We start from the raw sequence: 18791 nt of genomic DNA on the forward strand, positions 1-18791 counted from the left end.
GCTGCAGTTTGGATCCTATTCAACTCAGTACATAACACCCCTCCCCTCTAAGTTCCAGTCCTGCCCGGGAGGTCGCATTCATAGTCCTTGAGGTACGCCGGCGGCCTACGTGTGCGTTGCGGCCTGTGGTGTTCCCTGATCCGGGGTTCAGGTTCTGGCTCATGTTCCAAGGATGCTGGCTGTGATGGGCCTGTTTGGTCTGGCGCAACCGGCTCGCTCAGTCGTGGTTCTGGTTCTGGTGTCCTTTCGGCCTCGCAGGTCCTCTCTGTATTTACTGATTCTGCCTCTCCTGCTGGCCCCTCCTGCTCTATGGGCCTCACTGCCCCTCTGTTCCCTTGGGACTCCTCTGACCTGTCCTCCTCCTGGTTTTCTCCTGGGAATCGTCGCCGTATCTGGTCGCAGTGGCGGCGCCAGCATTGCCCCCCATCCGTTAGCACCTCGTACGACACGGGGCCAGTGACCCTGGTGACTGTGGCGGGTACCCATGCTGGGCCTGCCCCAAAATTCTTTCCGTACACTGGGTCCTGGGCCTCAAAGGTCCGGGGGTTCCTGCCTTCCCCCACCCCTACCTCATCCTGAGCTCTATCGGGGTGAAGGCGGTCCAATCTGATTGCAAGGCGCCGACCCATTAGTAGTTCAGCGGGGCTCCGGCCAGTCGTTGAGCTGGGGGTGCTGTGCTGTGCTAGGAGGAATGTGGCAAGGCGGTACTCCCAATCCCCTTGCGTCATGCGGCGAAGAGTGTCCTTGGTGGTCCGCACCATGCGTTCTGCTTGGCCATTGGTGGCAGGGTGGAATGGCGCCGAACGGATGTGGCGGATGGCGTTCTGTGCTGTGAAGGTTTGGAATTCTCCTGACGTAAATGCAGTCCCGTTGTCTGAGACAAGAGTGTCAGGGAGCCCGTGGGTTGCAAACAGCCTGCGTAGTACCCGGATGGCTGCGGATGTAGAAGTGGACGGTACCAGTGTGACTTCCAGCCATTTGGTGTAGGAGTCCACCACTATGAAGAATGTTTTCCCCTGAAAGGGGCCAGCGAAGTCCACATGCAGGCGTGACCATGGTGCTCGGGCCGACTCCCAGGACTGGACTGGGGCCCTTGGGGGATCTGGGCGGGATTCTTGGCAGGCCTGGCAGTGTTTGACCCAGGCCTCTATCTCTCCGTCGATCCCTGGCCACCACACATAACTCCTGGCAAGGGCCTTCATTCTTACTACCCCTGGATGTGTCTCGTGTGGGGCTGTGAGGACCCTTTTGCGGAGGGGCTGGGGAACAACGACCCTGCTTCCCCATAACAGGCACCCCTTGTGGGCTGACAGTTCATGTTTGCGGGTTGTGTAGCCAGCGAATTCTGGCCCAGGGCTGCTGCTGGGCCATCCCCTCCACACCCAGTCCAGGACCCGGGAGATGACCCTATCTTTCTTGGAATGGTGTGCAACTTCTTGTGCCTGAATGGGGCGGTCGGGAAGCAGCTCCAGGCTCATAACCTCTTGTGCAGGTGCTGGGTCGGGGCCTGTTTCCGGTAGTGGTAGCCTGCTGAGGGCGTCCGCATGGCCCATCGCCTTCCCCGGGCGGTGAATCAGTGCATACTGGTAGCTGGCAAGGAAAATTGACCACCTGAGGACGCGAGGAGACAGCACTTGGGGGGTCTGCTTTTCGGGGGCAAACAAGCCAAGCAACGGCTTGTGGTCAGTCACCACTGTGAAGGGCCGCCCGTATAAGAAATCATGGAATTTTTTTACTCCCTTCACGATTGCCAGACCCTCCTTGTCGATTTGCGAGTAGTTCTGCTCGGTTGCGTTGAGTGTCTGGGAAAAGTATGCCACCGGTACCTCTCTTCCATCCGGGAGTTGGTGTCCCAGGACAGCGCCAATGCCATAGGGCGAGGCGTCACATGCTAGCACCACCGGCAGCCTCTCGTCGAAGTGTGCCAAGACCGAGTTTGAGACAAGCAAGTCCTTGACTGCCTGGAATGCAGCCTCCTGGCGCTGGCCCCACACCCAAGGGGCCCACTTGTCCAGGAGTCTGTGTAGGGGCTCCGCTACCGCCGCCTTGTGGGGAAGGAAGGAATGGTAAAAGTTCAATAGTCCCAAGAAGGCCTGAAGTTCAGTCTTGCTCTTGGGCGCTGGGGCATCACAAATGGCCCGTACCTTGTCCCCAGTCGGGTGGACCCCTTCTGCGTCCACCATAAATCCCAGAAAGTCCACCTGAGGCACTCCTAGTAGACATTTTTCCCGCTTCACCTTGAGACCCGCCGTCTGGAAACGGTGCAGAACGGTGCGGAGGCGGTCCTCAAACTCCTCTGGTGTGGGCCCGGCAATCAACACATCATCGAAGAAGGGGGTGACGCCAGGAATCCCTTTAAGGAGCGAGTCCATTAGATTCTGGAATATGCCTGGTGCCACACTGACCCCGAATTGCAGCCGCTTTACCCTGAACGCTCCTCTGTGCGTCACAATCATCTGTGCCTCTGCTGTGGCCTCATCTACTGGCAGCTGTTGATATGCTTGGGCCAAGTCCAGTTTGCCAAAAATTTTCGACCCAGCCAGGGTGGCAAGGACATGGCTGACCACTGGCACTGGGTATGCATGGGCCGTGAGGGCCTTGTTTATGGTACATTTGTAGTCTGCGCAGATGCGGACCGAACCATTAGGCTTGACAGGTGTGACGATTGGGGTTTCCCAGGGGGCATTAGGCACCGGCTCCAGTACGCCTTGCTCCACGAGCCGGTCCAATTCCTCGTCTATACGGGGTTTCAGGGCGAACGGGACCCGGCGGGCCTTGAGCCTGACCGGTCGTACTGCGGGGTCAAGCTGTAGAGCAATGGGGGGGGCCCGTATACTGTCCCAATTTCCCATCGAAAACCCCTGGAAATTCCTTGCAGATGGCGTCCACGTCCACTTGTAAGGTAGTGTGGTTCACCCCGGTGATGGCTAGCCCCAGTGGTCCAAACCATGCCAATCCCAGTAAGCTAATGTAGGGGCCCTTGACCACGAGCAAGTCCAGTTGCCGCGTCCGCCCTTGGTATTGCACCCTGAAGGTCCCCACCCCCATTGTGGGGACCTTACGTTTCTGGAAGTCCCGGAGGGTGAATGGGGCCGGCCTGAGTTTGGGACCCCCAGTAGGACACAGTTTCCTTAAGGTCCTTGCCGAGATTATGGATAGAGTTGAACCCGTGTCAAGCTGCATGCGGCATGGGGCCCCCTCTATCTGTACCTCTACATAAATTTTCTCTACGTTTGGGTGGGGCAACTGGTATACCTGGAAGTCCGTGAGCTCCGTAGTGTTGCCTTGGTGCGTTGGGCCCCGGGACCTGGGGCTCTTGGATTGGTCATCTGATGCCTGGTGTCGGGTGGGCCGAGCTCGACACACCCGGGCGATGTGTCCCAATTTTCTGCACTGCCTGCACTCTGCGTTGCGGAAACGGCAGGTCCTCCTCTCGTGACCTTCCCCGCAGCTTGCGCAGTTCCCTCCTTCTCGTCGAGGCAGCTGTGGTATGTGGGCTGCTTGAGTGCGCTGCTGTACTCGGTGCACCTCCTCCCTGTCAGATCCTGAGTTGTCGGTGAGGTCTTCATGGTGGACCCTCGGTTGGGGTGGCGGGCTCAGCCGTGCCTCTTGCGTCGACCTCTCGGCAGCTTCCGTTGCCAGGGCCTCCTCCAGAGCGACCTGGAACGTTAGGTCCTTCTTGGCGTAGAGGCGTCGTTGCAGCTTCTCATCCTTCAGTCCACCGACAAGGCGGTCACGAAGCATGTTCTCCAGCTCTGAGAAGTTGCAGAACCGGGCGGCTTGGCGGAGTGAGGTCACAAACCCAGTTATGGTTTCCCCAGGGGCTTGTCGCTTTGCGTAGAAGGCATTTCGACGAGCCACCACTGAGGGCTGCGGCGAAAAGTGCCCCTTCAGCTGTTCCATTATTGTTTTGTATGGAACAGTAGCGACGTCTTCAGGCGCAAGGAGAGCCCGGGCGATTTCAAACGTCTCCTCTCCGCAGACGCTGAAGAATATCGCCCTCTTCTTGGCGTCTTCTTCGTGGGTGACCCCTTTGGCTTCTAGGAGGAAGGTGAAATGGGAGGCTTACGCTTCCTAGTCTCCAGATGCTGGGTTGAATGGCGAGAAGCTGCTGTTGGCTGCCATTCTGAGTTCCTTGTGTCCCGGAGCTGAAGCCTGGATACACGGTGCGAGGCAGCGGTGCGGCAGGTGGCGGTGCTGCGGTGCTGTGTGTGGCAGTCAGCTCAGCGGGATCCCACCTTCGTCGCCAGTGAAATATACTCAGAGTCGCAAAGTGATTTCATGCTCTTTATTCAGCTCATAGTGGTGAGGAGGAATGAATGAAAGTCCCCTCACAGTATCTGCTTTATATACATTATTTACACAATGGGCTGCACATGATTGGTTAATTCTGGAATTCTACTGTAAGCCAATCAGGTTGTGGATTCACTTATATCTGGAGCATGATTGGGTGGTTCCTGCCAACCAATCATACTGCTGCATTGTTCTAGGACCAATCAGACTGCTGCAGTTTGGATCCTATTCAACTCAGTACATAACACAAATTTTGAGAAATTTTGAAATTTTGAAGAATTTTCAAATTTTGGATTTTAAGATGGCTAGAGCAGCTTTTGATAGTGATGCAAAGCTAGGAATGCCTGTGCTGAATGAGTACAATTTCATGCACTGGAAGCAGCGCTTGATAGCATGTTTAGATTATAAGCATATTTTGGAAGCTTTAAAGCCTCAGCCTACAGAAACAACTGAGGAGGATTTAGCCAAGATAAGTGCTTGGAAACACATGAACAGCGAAGCTAGACACATAATTTTGAGTGGACTTCGTGATGAGCAGCTATCATTAATAAATAGTACAGATGATGCATCTCAAATCTTAAGAGATATTGAGCGCGTGTATGGAGAATCTAGCATAAACAGCTTCAGAAACTTGGTGTGTAAATTAACCAGATTGAGGATGAATTCAAAAGAGGAATTCACAGAGCACATCAACAAGTTTACTGAGATTATTCAAAGAATTGATCTGACTCCCAAAGCTTTTGATGAGGATACAAAGATAGCATTTTTGTTATCATCACTTGGACCACGCTTTAGCGCATTTGTAAGTTTGATGGCTCATAGACAAGGTCTGACTTTTAAAGACTTGATTGGTTATTTAAAAGAAGAATGCAGAGATAGAGCTGAATCTCCAGTGAGAAATGCTAGAAGCAAGGACAACAGTTATGCATCTAGGCAATTTACAAAGTCCAAAGAGATGCCTAAGAAGGTGATTTGTTTCAATTGTAACAAAGAAGGACACATTGCAAAGAACTGCAGAGCTCCTAAAGCCAAGAAACCCCACCCCTTTCAGCCAAAAGGGGAAAAGAAGGGGAAATGTGAATGCACATGGTTATTGCAAGAAAGGAACTTAGCTGTCCAGAATCGTGAAAATAAACGTAACAAATGGATTTTAGATTCAGGTGCCAGTTCGCATTTTTCATATAAAAAGGACTATTTTAATGAGATTAATGAAATAAATGATGAAGAAGGATCTGAAATTGAGATTGCAGATGGCAACATTGTTAAAGCAAAAGGTGCAGGTTCCATGAGCCTGAAATGCAATATAAACAATGAATGCATTGAGAACACAATCTCTAGAGTTTTGTACGTTCCAGAGCTGAGTTGCAATTTAATCAGCGTGTCCACTTTGGATAAGAAAGGTTTCCAGGTCACATTTGGAAATGGAGAATGTAAAGTGACTAGAAATGGCAAAGTGTTAGCTCAAGCAAAGCTAATAAATGGTGTATATGAGCTTGATCTTTCAGAGAACCAGTCTGCAAAAGCGGCACATTCCAGCCAGAAGGATGAAGCAGATCTGGACTTATGGCACAGAAGGCTAGGACACAGGGACGCCAGCCTCATTCTGGATCTACAGAAAAGAAATCTTGTAAGAGGTTTGCAGGTAAAGCAGAGCAACAAAGCTCCAGCAAAGTGCATAAGCTGTATTACTGAGAAGGCTGTAAAACCTTCATTTCCACGTTGTGCAGAACAAAGAAGCAACAAAGTGCTTGACATAGTGCACACTGACATATGTGGACCCATGAATGTTCCCTCACTGGGAAAGAATAGATATATTTTAATATTTCTGGATGATTTTTCAAGATTTTGTGTTGTATATTTCCTCAAAGAGAAGAGTGAAACAGTGGAGAAGCTCCAGGAATACATTGCCATGGTCAAGAACAAATTCCAGAGAGCTCCAGCTGTGTTAATGAGCGACAATGGAGGTGAGTACTGCTCAAATGAAATGCAGGCTCTCCTGGCCAAGGAAGGAATTGCACACGTAACCACAATTCCTTACACACCACAGCAGAATGCCATAGCTGAGAGAAAGTTTAGGTTCATTATGGACATGACAAGGTGCATGCTAAAGGATGCACGTTTGCCACAAAAGCTGTGGGCCGAAGGAGTGTACACGTCAGTCTATTTGCAGAATAGACTGCCAACTAAAGGTGCAGAGTGCACACCATTTGAACTTTGGCATGGGAAAGCTCCCAATCTGTCGCACATACGTGTGTTTGGAAGTTCGTGTTACTTCCACGTGCCCAAGGAACACAGACACAAGCTTGACTCCAGGGCAAAAGCAGGTATCCTTGTGGGATACGCCTCTGGAGGCAAAGGATACAGAATTATGGACTTACAAACTGGTAAGACAAATGCATACCATGCGGTTTATTTTGATGAATATGGAAAAGTAGACACTAAGAACACTGTTGTGGATTCTTCAGATGAGTCAGAAAGGACTCAAGAGTTTGTATATTTCCTTTTGAGACCCCACAAAGTAATTATCTGCCTTCGAGTGTTACAGCGCCCCCTACAGGCGACGCACCAGAAGATGCAGAGGACCAGAACCCTGACGGCACCAGAGACGAAGATGAGGACTCAGATGGGGACATGCCTGCGTTGGAGGAGGACGAGGAAGCTGATGCGGTCGCAGAACCAGAAGTCAGACGCTCATCCAGAACCAACAAAGGTGTCCCACCAGTACGGTTGTCCTACTTTGCAGGTTCGGTGTTTCCACAGGAACCTTCCACTTGGGAAGAGATACAGGAGATGCCAGCTGCAGAAGCCAGTCTCTGGAGGAAGGCCGCGCAGGAGGAGATGGATGCACTGCATCAGAACAAGACCTGGACACTCACTGAGCTGCCTCCCGGTAAGAAGGCCATTGGCAGTAAATGGGTTTTCAAGCTTAAGAAGGGGTCAGAAGGAGAAGTGCAGCGCTACAAAGCTAGACTTGTGGCACAGGGATTTTCACAGCGTTTTGGTGAAGACTATGATGAAGTTTTTGCACCAACTGTGAGGTACAGCAGCGTAAGAATGCTTTTAAGCATTGCAGCCTCCAAGAAAATGAGGGTGAAACACATTGACATTGCTACCGCTTTTCTACATGGGCAGATTTCTGAGGAAATTTATATGAAACAGCCTAAAGGTTTTGTAAAACCACATGAAGCACATTTAGTGTGCAAACTCCAGAAAGGACTTTATGGACTTAAACAGGCTGCCAGAGCCTGGAACCAGAAGTTGCATAAAATGCTGACGCAACTTGGGTACAAGCAAGGCGACGCTGACAAGTGCTTGTACAGTAAGTCAAATAATGGACAATTCTCATATATCTTAGCTTTTGTTGATGACCTGATTATTGCCACAGCAAGTGAGAAAGACTATACACAAATAGTAAAACACCTTAGCAAGGAGGTGGAGGTCAAGGAGCTAGGAGATGTCCAGTACTACCTCGGGATCCAGGTGGAAAGAGAAGAGGACGGCTCATTTCTTCTCAGCCAAAGACAGAAGATCCACGAGCTAATTGAGCACATGCAGATGCAAGACGCACATCCAGTTGCTACACCGATGGCTACTGACTTCCTGAAGAATCAGCAGGATTCGAAGCAGTTGCCAGACAACAATGACTACAGGTCGGCGATTGGTAAACTTTTGTATTTAGTTACCACATGTAGACCTGACTTAGCTAATGCTGTGGGGATTCTTAGTAGAAAAGTGAATTCTCCCACTGAGCATGATTGGGCAGGTGTAAAGAGGGTGGTGCGATATTTGAAGGGTACCATGAATTGTAAATTAAGGTTACCAGCCGTCAGAGACCCTAAGTTGGTTGGGTATACAGATGCTAATTGGGCTGGGGATAATGCTGATTATAAATCAACAAGTGGTCATGTTTTTATGTTTGGTGATGGACCTGTTGCATGGGGCAGTTATAAACAGAGCTGTGTAGCATTATCTTCCACAGAGTCAGAATACGTTGCAGCAACAGAAGCCTGCAGAGAGATCGCCTGGCTTGATCAACTCATGAAGGACTTTGGGTTGGTGAGAAAAGGGCCTGTCAGCTTGCTAGAGGACAATCAAAGTTGCCTGAAGCTGACGCAGAGTGAGAAGTTCCTGGCCAGAACAAAACACATTGGGGTTAAATACCACTACATACGCCAGATGATCCAGGATGGACTTGTGGAGCTATCCTACTGCAGCACCCAAGAGATGACTGCGGACATCCTGACGAAACCCCTACCAAGAGAGAGTTTCCAGAATCTACGTGTCAAGCTGGGACTCTGGGTGGTTGAATAAAGTTGTTTATGTTTTGTATATGTTGTATTGCCTGAGAAGGGGTATGTGGGATGTAAACACAGGAGCAGTCAATGACAACATTCCTAGAGTGTACATGTTACAAGATGGGGAGGGATGTCTGTCCAGCAAGCAGGTAAACTTCCAGGGAACGGACTTCCTCCACATGTGACCAGAGGTGGGTGTGGCCTCACCTGTGCAGGTAATGACAAAAGCACAGGGCAGGCAGCCATCTCTCTCTCTGCCATCACCTTTCGAAGAAGCAGGAAGCCCTCTTGGCTCTCAGCCAAGAGAGGAGAGGGCTATCTTCCTATAATATAGATTCTAAGTGTATTTTACCTTTTTAAGCCTGTCTGCCGCCTGGGATCATATTGTGAACAGATCGTGAGTAAACTCTTTTATACTTTTATAAAGACTGTGTTGTGTCTTGTATTTTAAGAGGGAACAAAGGGGAAATTACCAGAGTAATTATTATAGAGGTTCTAGCGAACCTGTGCACACGTTACCGTTGCGAACTTAAAGGGGAATGTTTATAAACTCTGCTGATATTTTGGGAACTTGTTAGCACAAGTTGGACAAGGGTATAATTAGTCAATATATCCTCTCCTGCACCCCAGAACATTCCCACATGTTGTTGTTTAGTCGTTTAGTCGTGTCCGACTCTTCGTGACCCCCTGGACCAGAGCATGCCAGGCACTTCTGTCCTCCACTGCCTCCCGCAGTTTGATCAAATTCATGCTGGTAGCTTCAAGAACACCATCCAACCATCTCATCCTCTGTAGTCCCCTTCTCCTTCTGCCCTCCATCTTTCCCAACATCAGGGTCTTTTCCAGGGAGTCTTCTCTTCTCATGAGGTGGCCAAAGTATTGGAGCCTCAGCTTCACGATCTGTCCTTCCAGTGAGCACTCAGGGCTGATTTCCTTAAGAATGGATAAGTTTGATCTTCTTGCAGTCCATGGGACTCTCAAGAGTCTCCTCCAGCACCATAATTCAAAAGCATCAATTCTTCGGCGATCAGCCTTCTTTATGGTCCAGCTCTCACTTCCATACATAGTCTGATCTACTGTCAAACAACTCTTACTGTCAGAAAGTCCTTCCTAAAGCTTAGTTGAAACCCCCTTTCTTTTGACTTCATCCCATTAGTGTGGGTCCTCCCCTCTCCTTTTTCTTGACGCAGGAAGAGGGCTTGGGATGACTGAGTATATTTGACTTGGTTGGGAATCTGACTCTGTGAAATGGGTGTCTTTGATCTGGGGTGGCATGAAGAGGACGCCTCGCTACCCTATGGAAATGGGGTCCAGCCCAGGATGCTGCCTCCAAGGAACAGGACTCCCAGCCAGGCTCCATGTGGTTAAAAAGGTAAAGGGACCCCTGACCATTAGGTCCAGTCATGGATGACTCTGGGGTTGCGGCGCTCATCTCGCTTTACTGGCCGAGGGAGCCGGCGTACAGCTTCCGGGTCCTGTGGCCACCATGACTAAGCCACTTCTGGTGAACCAGAGCAGTGCACGGAAACGCCGTTTACCTTCCCGCCGGAGCGGTACCTATTTATCTACTTGCACTTTTGACGTGCTTTTGAACTGCTAGGTTGAAAGGAGCAGGGACCGAGCAACGGGAGCTAACCACATGGCGGACCTTCTGATCGTCAAGTCCTAGGCTCTGTGGTTTACCCACAGCACCACCCGCATCCGTCCATGTGGTTAGGACTCCTCATATTCACACTGCTCCAACCTGAGTCTTCCACCTGAGGGCCCCACAATGCTGCCACTTTGGACTCTGTGTGGAACAGGAATCAGCTCTTGGCTACTGAACAACCAGAGGAAGAGGCCCCAGGAGTTCTGGTCACCCTCCCTGCCCATCACTGCAGGGAGGTCCTGCACACACAGCTGCTGCTGTCCTGTATCCAGTTGATTTCAGATGAGGAAGGTGGGCACAAAAGCAGCAACACACTCCAGGAGAGAGCCCACAAAGGACCTGGGTCCCAGAGGCAAGACACAGGAAGCCCTGCTTTGTTAGTCAAATATTTGGGAACTAGGGATGGAAGTCAAGAGAGGGGTGCATTATTCGACCTACAAGATCCCGTTACACCCAGCCTGCTTTAAATCAATGGCCTTAGTTCTCCTGCTTCTACCCCCCAACGGACAGTGACCCTTCGCCCTTCACCCAGTGTATTTCCCCTCCTAACTCTGCCACACTGTGAAGCTGCCCTTCCCTGGCTGTATGTGTGATCTGTTGGGTTTCCACAGCCCTCAGCCAGAGGCTCTTCCTCCCTCCCTCCTGCCAACACCCTTTTGGAAAGATATAAGCAAGCAAGACTCAAGAACAAGACACTCTGGTATGCAGGCACAGGGATCATTTTATTGCAGGGAGGGAAGGAAGCTGGATCGGGCCCACTGGGTCAAGAGGGAACTGGGTTTATCATTGCCTTCACTCCTTGGGTGCTGGGTTCACCTCTTCAAAACTGTAGAAGTTGCAGGGATTTCAGGCTGTGCATCACTGTCATCACTTTGCTGCAGGAGTAAAAGAGTGTTCAAGCATTCAAGAACCCTAGAGAGATTGGTGCTCATCACCCTAACTAAGTAGACAACAAGGGTTTCCCTTACCTGGAGATGGAGCCTTGGACCAAGGTGCTCATTGACAGAGCTATGGCCCCATCCCCCTGTTCCCATGTCATGATTATGGACCATCTCTTAGCTGTCAATTCAGAGGCAACAGGCAAAACTCCTTGAGCAAAACTTGGACAATTTGTGAAGAACTGCTGTCTTCAGCCCACCTAGTTCCTTTGCTGACTCCATTCATGGTGCCTACATTAATGTCTAAAGCCCTAAATAAAATAATAATAATAATAATAATAATAATAATAATAATAATAATAATCTATTATTTATACCCCACCCATCTGGCTGGGCTTCCCCAGCCACTCTGGGCGGCTTCCAAAAAAAATATTAAAATACTGTAATACATCAAACATTAAAAGCTTCCCTAAACAGGGCTGCCTTCAGATGTCTTCTAAAAGTCTGGTAGGTGTTATTCTGTTTGACATCTGGTGGGAGGCGTTCCACAGGGAGGGCGCCACTACCGAGAAGGCCCTTTGCACCAACTATGTGAGGCACCAACTATCTGAGAGAGCTTCTCCATACTTGCGGACTCTCTCGGGAGTAAACATCAGCAGGCGGGCTCTCTTGGCAGTTCCTCCACCCTGACAAAGTCATCTCTGGGGCAGCCCCTAAGTTGGGGGAACTCCCTTCCCACAGAGGTGTGTCTGGCACCCTCATTGTGTTGTTCCCACCTGATAGATATCTACATTTTGGGGGGACCAACACTATTCCTGAGACTGCAATTTGTTTTAACTCCAGTTTCAATTTGCAACACACACTGGGAGCCCATAGTGAAGGGAAAGGGGGGGGGCAATAAATAACAATAAATTATCCACAAGGGGCTCAGCATCTTACTTGGGTTTGTGCAGACCATGGAGCAAAAGCTTGGGCAGCATTTCTGGATGGAAGGACAATCATAATCTGTAGTACACCACTTAATGCAAGGTGGCTTCTCTGCTGGAGGACTCATAGGGCAATTTCCAGGCTTCCCTGAAACAAAGAACATCATTATGGCTCAGAGACAACATTTGAAAAGCCTTTATTTACCCCAGCCTTTATAGGATGAGCACAGCCCAGATGAATAAGTTTCCTCCTGTTTTTCTCCTCCCTCAAAGCACAGAGTTGAACATCTGGGTTGCAACTGGATCAGTCTTTGCTGGGGCTGACTAACTTATCCCACAGTGGCCACCCCCAAACCTTGATGGGGATGTGTAGTGTGGTGGAGTGGTTCAGAGCAGTAGTCTCGTAATCTGGGGATCCGGGTTCGCGTCTCCTCTCTTCCACATGCAGCTGCTGGGTGACCTTGGGCTAGTCACACTTCTCTGAAGTCTCTCAGCCCCACTCATCTCACAGAGTGTTTGTTGTGGGGGAGGAAGGGAAAGGAGAACGTTAGCCACTTTGAGACTCCTTTGGGTAGTGATAAAGCAGGATATCAAATCCAAACTCTTCTTCTTCTTCTTCTTGATGCCAGGTTCTTACCAGCTGTGGACTGGGCACCAGAGACCTCCTTTCTGCACCTGCTTAACTCCTGGGCTGCAGCTTTAAGGGCCACCTTTACTTGCTTGTGTGTGTTGGGGAGGTGCCTCCATCTCCATCCTCCCCTCCCCTCCTCAGCTATCACCCCACTTCTCTTCCTTCCTCCCATCCATAAGAACTCTCTGGTTTCCTACAGGAGATGGCAACACATTGAAGGATTCGCTGTGGAGCGACCTACAACATTCCCAGGTATAGCGGTGCCTCTGCTCCTCTGAAGAGTCTGTACTCTACACCTGGAAGGGTTTGGGAGTGTGGGATGAAGGGGGTCCCACTTGGAGGCCCACACAAAGCAGCATCAGAAGGATTGGCCCCAATGGGGTCACATACCTTTGGCTGAGGCAGAGGGCATCATGGCACAGAGAGCGAAGAGCCCCACAAGGAAGAAGACGAGGCCACCAGACTTCATGGTGAGGCAGAGCAGAGTGCTCTCTAGCCTGTAGCCAGGTGCTTTATAAGGCCCATCCTCAGGGGAGCCCTGCCCAGATTTAATTGGCTGTAGGAAGGTGAGGCAATCATTGCCCAAGAAATGATGAGAAGCATGTATTGCACAGGTTGTGGTCCCTGTACAAGGGAAGATCAATGAGGTTGTTTTGCAATATATTCCCCATTTCCCCATTCAGAGACACAACAGCACATGTCCCACTCAGAGGCTTCCCTGATGCTTCTGGTTGGCCACAGTGAGGATGAAATGATGGCGCAGCAGCAGAGTCTTTGGGGGCTCCTCTTGCCTCCTCATGCTCTCTTCCAAGCGCAACTAGCAGACCACTCCACTGTGCAGTCTTTCTGGGGCCACCAAGCACCTTCTGCCATGTTCTAAGAACCACGGGCTTGCAGAAAACAAACCAACCACCAACCCCTGAACCGTTTGAACTGGAAGTTGGAGAAAGTATTTGGAATACCATGTGCAGTTCTGACCACCTTCCCTCGATAGGATGTTTTTTCTGAAAAGGTTCGGAAAAGGGCAACCAAAACTAGGAAAGGGATGGAGCCCAAGCCCTACAAAGAAAAGTTGCAACATTTGGGATTTCTTTAGCTTAGAGAAAATACAAGTAAGGTTAACAGGATAGTTCGTAAAATGATGTGTGGCATGGAGAAATACGGTAAAGTTTTTCTGGCAGCTCTCATAACATCATGGACCTCCATGGACATCCAATGTCTAACTGGAAATGGTTGGATTCAAGATGGAAGGAAGTCCTTCTTGATGCAGCTTTATAAACTGTGGAATTTGCTGCTTCAGGAGGCAGTTGGTGCCACTAACTTGGCTGGTTTTAAAATAGGGCTAGACCAATTCATGGAGGGCCACTGACGGCTTCTAGCCAGGATGGCTATGCTTTGCCTGCATAGTTGGGCACAGGAATGCTTCTGAATCCCAGTTCCTGGAAACCAGGGGCAGGCAGAGGACTCCTGTGCTTCTATTCTGCTTGAGGGCTTCCCACCGTGCTTGGAATGCATGCCATTGTTTTGGCCACCGCTCTAACAAGAGAGTTTTGCATATATGGGCCAGTAAAAAGGTGCAGCTAGTTAAGTCAAAAATGCTGCTCACTTTGCCAGTAACTTGCTTCCCCTCCTCTGGCTTCTTACCACATCCTGGAGCTTCCCTCTGCTTGCTTAAGCACGGTCAAGGTTTGGTATAACAGCTTAGTCAGGATATGGTTGTTTGAAGGTGAGACTCTTCCTTACAGCTGTCCTTTGTGCCTTACGACAGCTGCCCAACCAGCTGGGATGGGGATGAAATGCTTTTGGGTCTATGTGTCTAAGGGTAGCATTGCTGCAGAAATAGTAATTTATTATGGGCAGTGGCAACCTATGCTAGAAAGGCGAGAGTAAGTGTATTTAGGGAGCAATTGGGCAAACATCTATCTGAGTGCTTCCCAGGAAAGAGAGCTAGAGGCTCTGCTTGAAGAGGAGGCAAAGAATATGTTTGAGGAGTCACATCATCCAATGACTCATATTAAGGCTGTGGTCTACTAAGATGCCTGGATCCTTTTCACATATCTCTATTTATGTTGTTGTTGTCGTTTAGTTGTGTCCGACTCTCCATGACCCCCTGGACCAGAGCACGCCAGGCACTTTTGTCTTCCACTGCCTCCTGCAGTTTGGTCAAACTCATGCTGGTAGCTTCAAGAACACTGTCCAACCATCTCGTTCTCTGTCGTCCCCTTCTCCTTGTGCCCTCCATCTTTCCCAGCATCAGGGTCTTTTCCAGGGAGTCTTCTCTTCTCATGAGATGGCCAAAGAATTGGAGCCTCAGCTTCACAATCTATCCTTCCAGTGAGCACTCAGGGCTGATTTCCTTCAGAATGGAAAGGTTGGATCTTCTTGCAGTCCATGGGACTCTCAAGAGTCTCCTCCAGCACCAAAATTCAAAGGCATCAATTCTTCGGCTATCAGCCTTTCTTTATGTTCCAGCTCTCACTTCCATACATCACTACGTACTGGGAAAACCAGTATACGGATCATTGTTGGCAAGGTGACGTCTCTGCTTTTTAAGATGCTTTCTAGGTTTGTCATTGCTTTAACAAAGTGGTTTATAAAGCAATAAAATTATTGATAAGAAATATAAGGACTTTCAGAAAAGTAAAATAACAATAGGCTAAAAGCGGATTAAAACCTGCACCAGCTTTCTAAATATCTGGGCAGACTTGTCTATAAGATATTGCTTCTTTGTTCTCAAAGCGACTAACATGAGTTTGACCAAGCTGTGGGAGGCAGTGGAAGACAGGAGTTCCTGGCGTGCTCTGGTCAAGGGGGTCCCGAGGAGTCGGACACAACAAAAGGAAGAAATGACAAAAACAAAAGCGGATTAAAACTTGCAGCAGCTTTCTAAACATGTGGGCAGACTTGTCTATAAGGTATTGTTTCTAGCGAGTAGAACTCTGGAGGGTAGGACTTGAACCAATGGCTTCAAGTTACGAGAAAGGAGATTCTGACAGTAAGAGCTGTTTTGACAGTGGAACGGTCTCCCTTGGAAGGTGGTGGACTCTCCTTTCTTGAAGGTTGGGGGGGGGCATCTGTTTTTAGTGAAGATTCCAGCACTGAAGGGGGTTGTACTAGGTGAGCCACAGGAGTAACTTCCAACTCTACAATGCGATGTTTTTAGGTGCTGAAAAGTGTACCATGAAGGCGCCTGCCTTGGATCAATAGGTGGTGAGTTCCAACGGGTAATAATAATAATAATAATAATAATAATAATAATAATAATAATAATAATAATATTTTTATACCCCGCCCCTGTAGCCAAGAGCGGGCTCAGGGCAGCTAACACCAGATATAAAACAATTGATTAAGATACAACTTAAAAACAAGATTAAAATGCAGCATTAAAATGCAAGCTCATTTCAATAGAATCAAATCAAAAACTTTTTGGGGATGAAAACGTCAAATCCTCACCAAGGCTAACTATCCAGACTGGTCCTACATGGGCCAGAAAAAAGCCAGGGAAGTCCCCAAATAGGAATTCCATCACAGAAGGAGAAAGGAGAAAGGAAAGAGGAAAGAGGGGAAAGGGATCAAGTTGATTCCAAGCCAAAGGCCAGGGTAGGCGCTGCTACTCTCAAAGATCATTCTGAGATTTAATCATTTCGTCTAAGTTTCTTTTCTCAAAGGCTGTGGTCTCAGCTGTTCTTGGGTTGGCCAGCCTGACTGGGCAGGGGGCATCCTTTCAGGACTGCAGTGCCCCAGGAGGAGAGCAGGGAGCATTCATGCGACACACCTACACTGCGGCCGGCACACTGATGTGTCTCAACAGAGTTTGGAAAGCTCTGACCTAGAAAAAGGGACTGATTTGGCAAGCTTGCTCTTATACCTTCTACCCCCACTGCCACAGACTGGTTGGAGACAGAGGAATGGTGGGAATTATCAACTGGAGAACCCCCCCCCCCCAAGGAAGGTAGGCCAAGGGCCCAGGGATTGGTGGTAGAACGATGATGAGTAGTCAGAGGGAGAAGACAGGGAAGAGGAGGTGTCAGACGCTGAAGAGAATCATAGAATTGTAGAGTTGGAAAGGACCCCAAATGTCATCTAGTCCAACCCTCTGCAGTGCAGGAATCTCAACTAAATCAGCCATGATGGCCGGCCATCCAACCTCTGGTTAAAAGTCTCCACAACATCCTGAGGGAGACTGTTCCGCTCTTGAACAGCTCTTACGGTCAGAAGGTTTTTCTTGATGTACAATTGGAATCTCCGTTTTTGTAACTTGAAGCCAGTCCTACCCCCCAGAGAAGGAGAAAACAAGCTTGTTCATTCTCACATTTGACGGCCCTTGAAATATTTGAAGATGGCTCTCAGTCTCCTCTTTTCCAGGCTAAACATAACCAGCTCCTTCAACTGTTCCTCACAAGGCAAGATGAGCCTGGATCATCTTGGTCGCCCTCCTCTGCACACCTTCTAGCTTGTCAACATGCTTCGGAAACTGCGGTGCCCAGAACTGGACATGGTATTCCAGGTGTGGTCTGACCAAGGCAGAATAGAGAGGGACTATGACTTCCCTTGATCTGGACAACATCTGTTGATGCTGCATATATAGTGGACATGCGGGTTGCGAATGTGATCTGTGCGGGAAGCACGTTCGCAACCCACAGTGTTCGCAACCTGCACACACGGGTTGCGATTCAGCGCTTCTGCGCATTCAGCGCTTCTGCGCAAGCGCAAAGCACAATTTAGCGCTTCTGCTCATGCACGACTGCCGAAACCCGGAAGAAACCCGTTCTGGTACAGTGGTACCTCGGGCTACATACGCTTCAGGTTAAATATGCTTCAGGTTACAGACTCCGCTAACCCAGAAATAGTACCTCGGGTTAAGAACTTTGCTTCAGGATGAGAACAGAAATCGTGCTCCGGCAGCGCGGCAGCAGCAGGAGGCCCCATTAGCTAAAGTGGTGCTTCAGGTTAAGAACAGTTTCAGGTTAAGTACGGACCTCCTGAACGAATTAAGTACTTAACCCGAGGTACCACTGTACTTCCAGGTTTCGGCGCATCTGTAACCAGAACAAACGCAACCTCAAGCGTCTGTAACCCGAGGTACAACTGTATATTATTTCCAACACAGCAGAATTATAGAACATACTACTTTTAAAGCCAAACCGTTCACTTTGGGCATTTCCCTTGGAGGGCTATGGAGGAGCTGTGATCAGAATGAATGAGGAAGACAGGTCTTCTGCATGCATTTACATAGAATAATAGATTTGTAGAGTTGGAAGTGACCTCCAGAGTCATCTAGTACAATGCCCTGCAATGCAAGGAAGGGGTTTCCCATTGACAGGTTCCCCACTGCTCCTTCTCCAGCTGTTGAACAGCTGCTTCAGACTGCTGGGGATTGGTATGGGCAGCCTGAGAGCGAGAGCGGTCTCTTTCCTCTCTGCCTCCACATATCCCAAGAAGGCTACAGAGAGACTGAAGGAGTGCTGATCAAACGCCTGCTGAAAACTTTGCTATTCCACCAGGCCTATGCAGGCAGTTAAAAATAAATCCTTCCACAATGTTAATCGATGCCTTAAAAAATATATTGCTATTTATTCAAAGATGTACAAAAATACATACCCATTACAAAGTATCATTTTATAATATACTGAGTCTATTCTGCAGGGACGTCCCTGAGTTAGAGAAGCTGTCCCATTTCTGATCTGATACCAAAATGTCCCTCTTTTCATTGGAGAAATGTTGGAGGGTATGGAGTCATCTGACCCCCCAAGCCGTCTGAAGGCAATCCTATACAGGGAAGTGGGGTTTTTTTTTACAAAAAAAAGTTTAATGTTTTATTGTGTATTGATATATGTTGGAAGCCTCCCAGAGCGGCTGGGGCAACCCAGTCAGCTGTGTGGGGTATAAATAGAAAAATTATCGTTATGGAATGGGACATCTCTATTTTCATTGGAGAAATGTTGGAGGGTATGAGATTGCAGGTGGGACAAGAGTGTCTCCTGCTTTCTCTTTTAATTAGTAAGTAAGCTGATCCTAAGGTAAAGGTAAAGGGACCCCCTGACCGTAAGGTCCAGTCATGGAGGATTCTGGGGTTGCAGCGCTCATCTCACTTTACTGGCTGACCTTCTGATTGGCAAG

The 18791-nt window shown here is 49.1% G+C and overlaps 1 protein-coding gene and 1 long non-coding RNA gene across 2 annotated transcripts in view; one reads left to right on the top strand and one right to left on the bottom strand.

Moving 5' to 3' along the window:
• The window catches only part of LOC310708861 (uncharacterized protein), a 59690-nt gene that overhangs the window by 18225 nt on the left and 22674 nt on the right, over positions 1-18791 (top strand). The gene's annotated exons all lie outside the window — the stretch shown is intronic.
• On the bottom strand, positions 10940-13207 carry LOC310708902. The gene is made up of 3 exons (XR_014527186.1): positions 13062-13207; positions 12054-12188; positions 10940-11111 (listed from the first exon to the last, which is right to left on the bottom strand). It is a non-coding gene; the product is annotated as an uncharacterized lncRNA (long non-coding RNA).

This window comes from Podarcis liolepis, assembly GCF_965112155.1.
Source record: "Podarcis liolepis genome assembly, chromosome: 6".
Classification (NCBI taxonomy): Eukaryota; Metazoa; Chordata; class Lepidosauria; order Squamata; family Lacertidae; genus Podarcis; species Podarcis liolepis.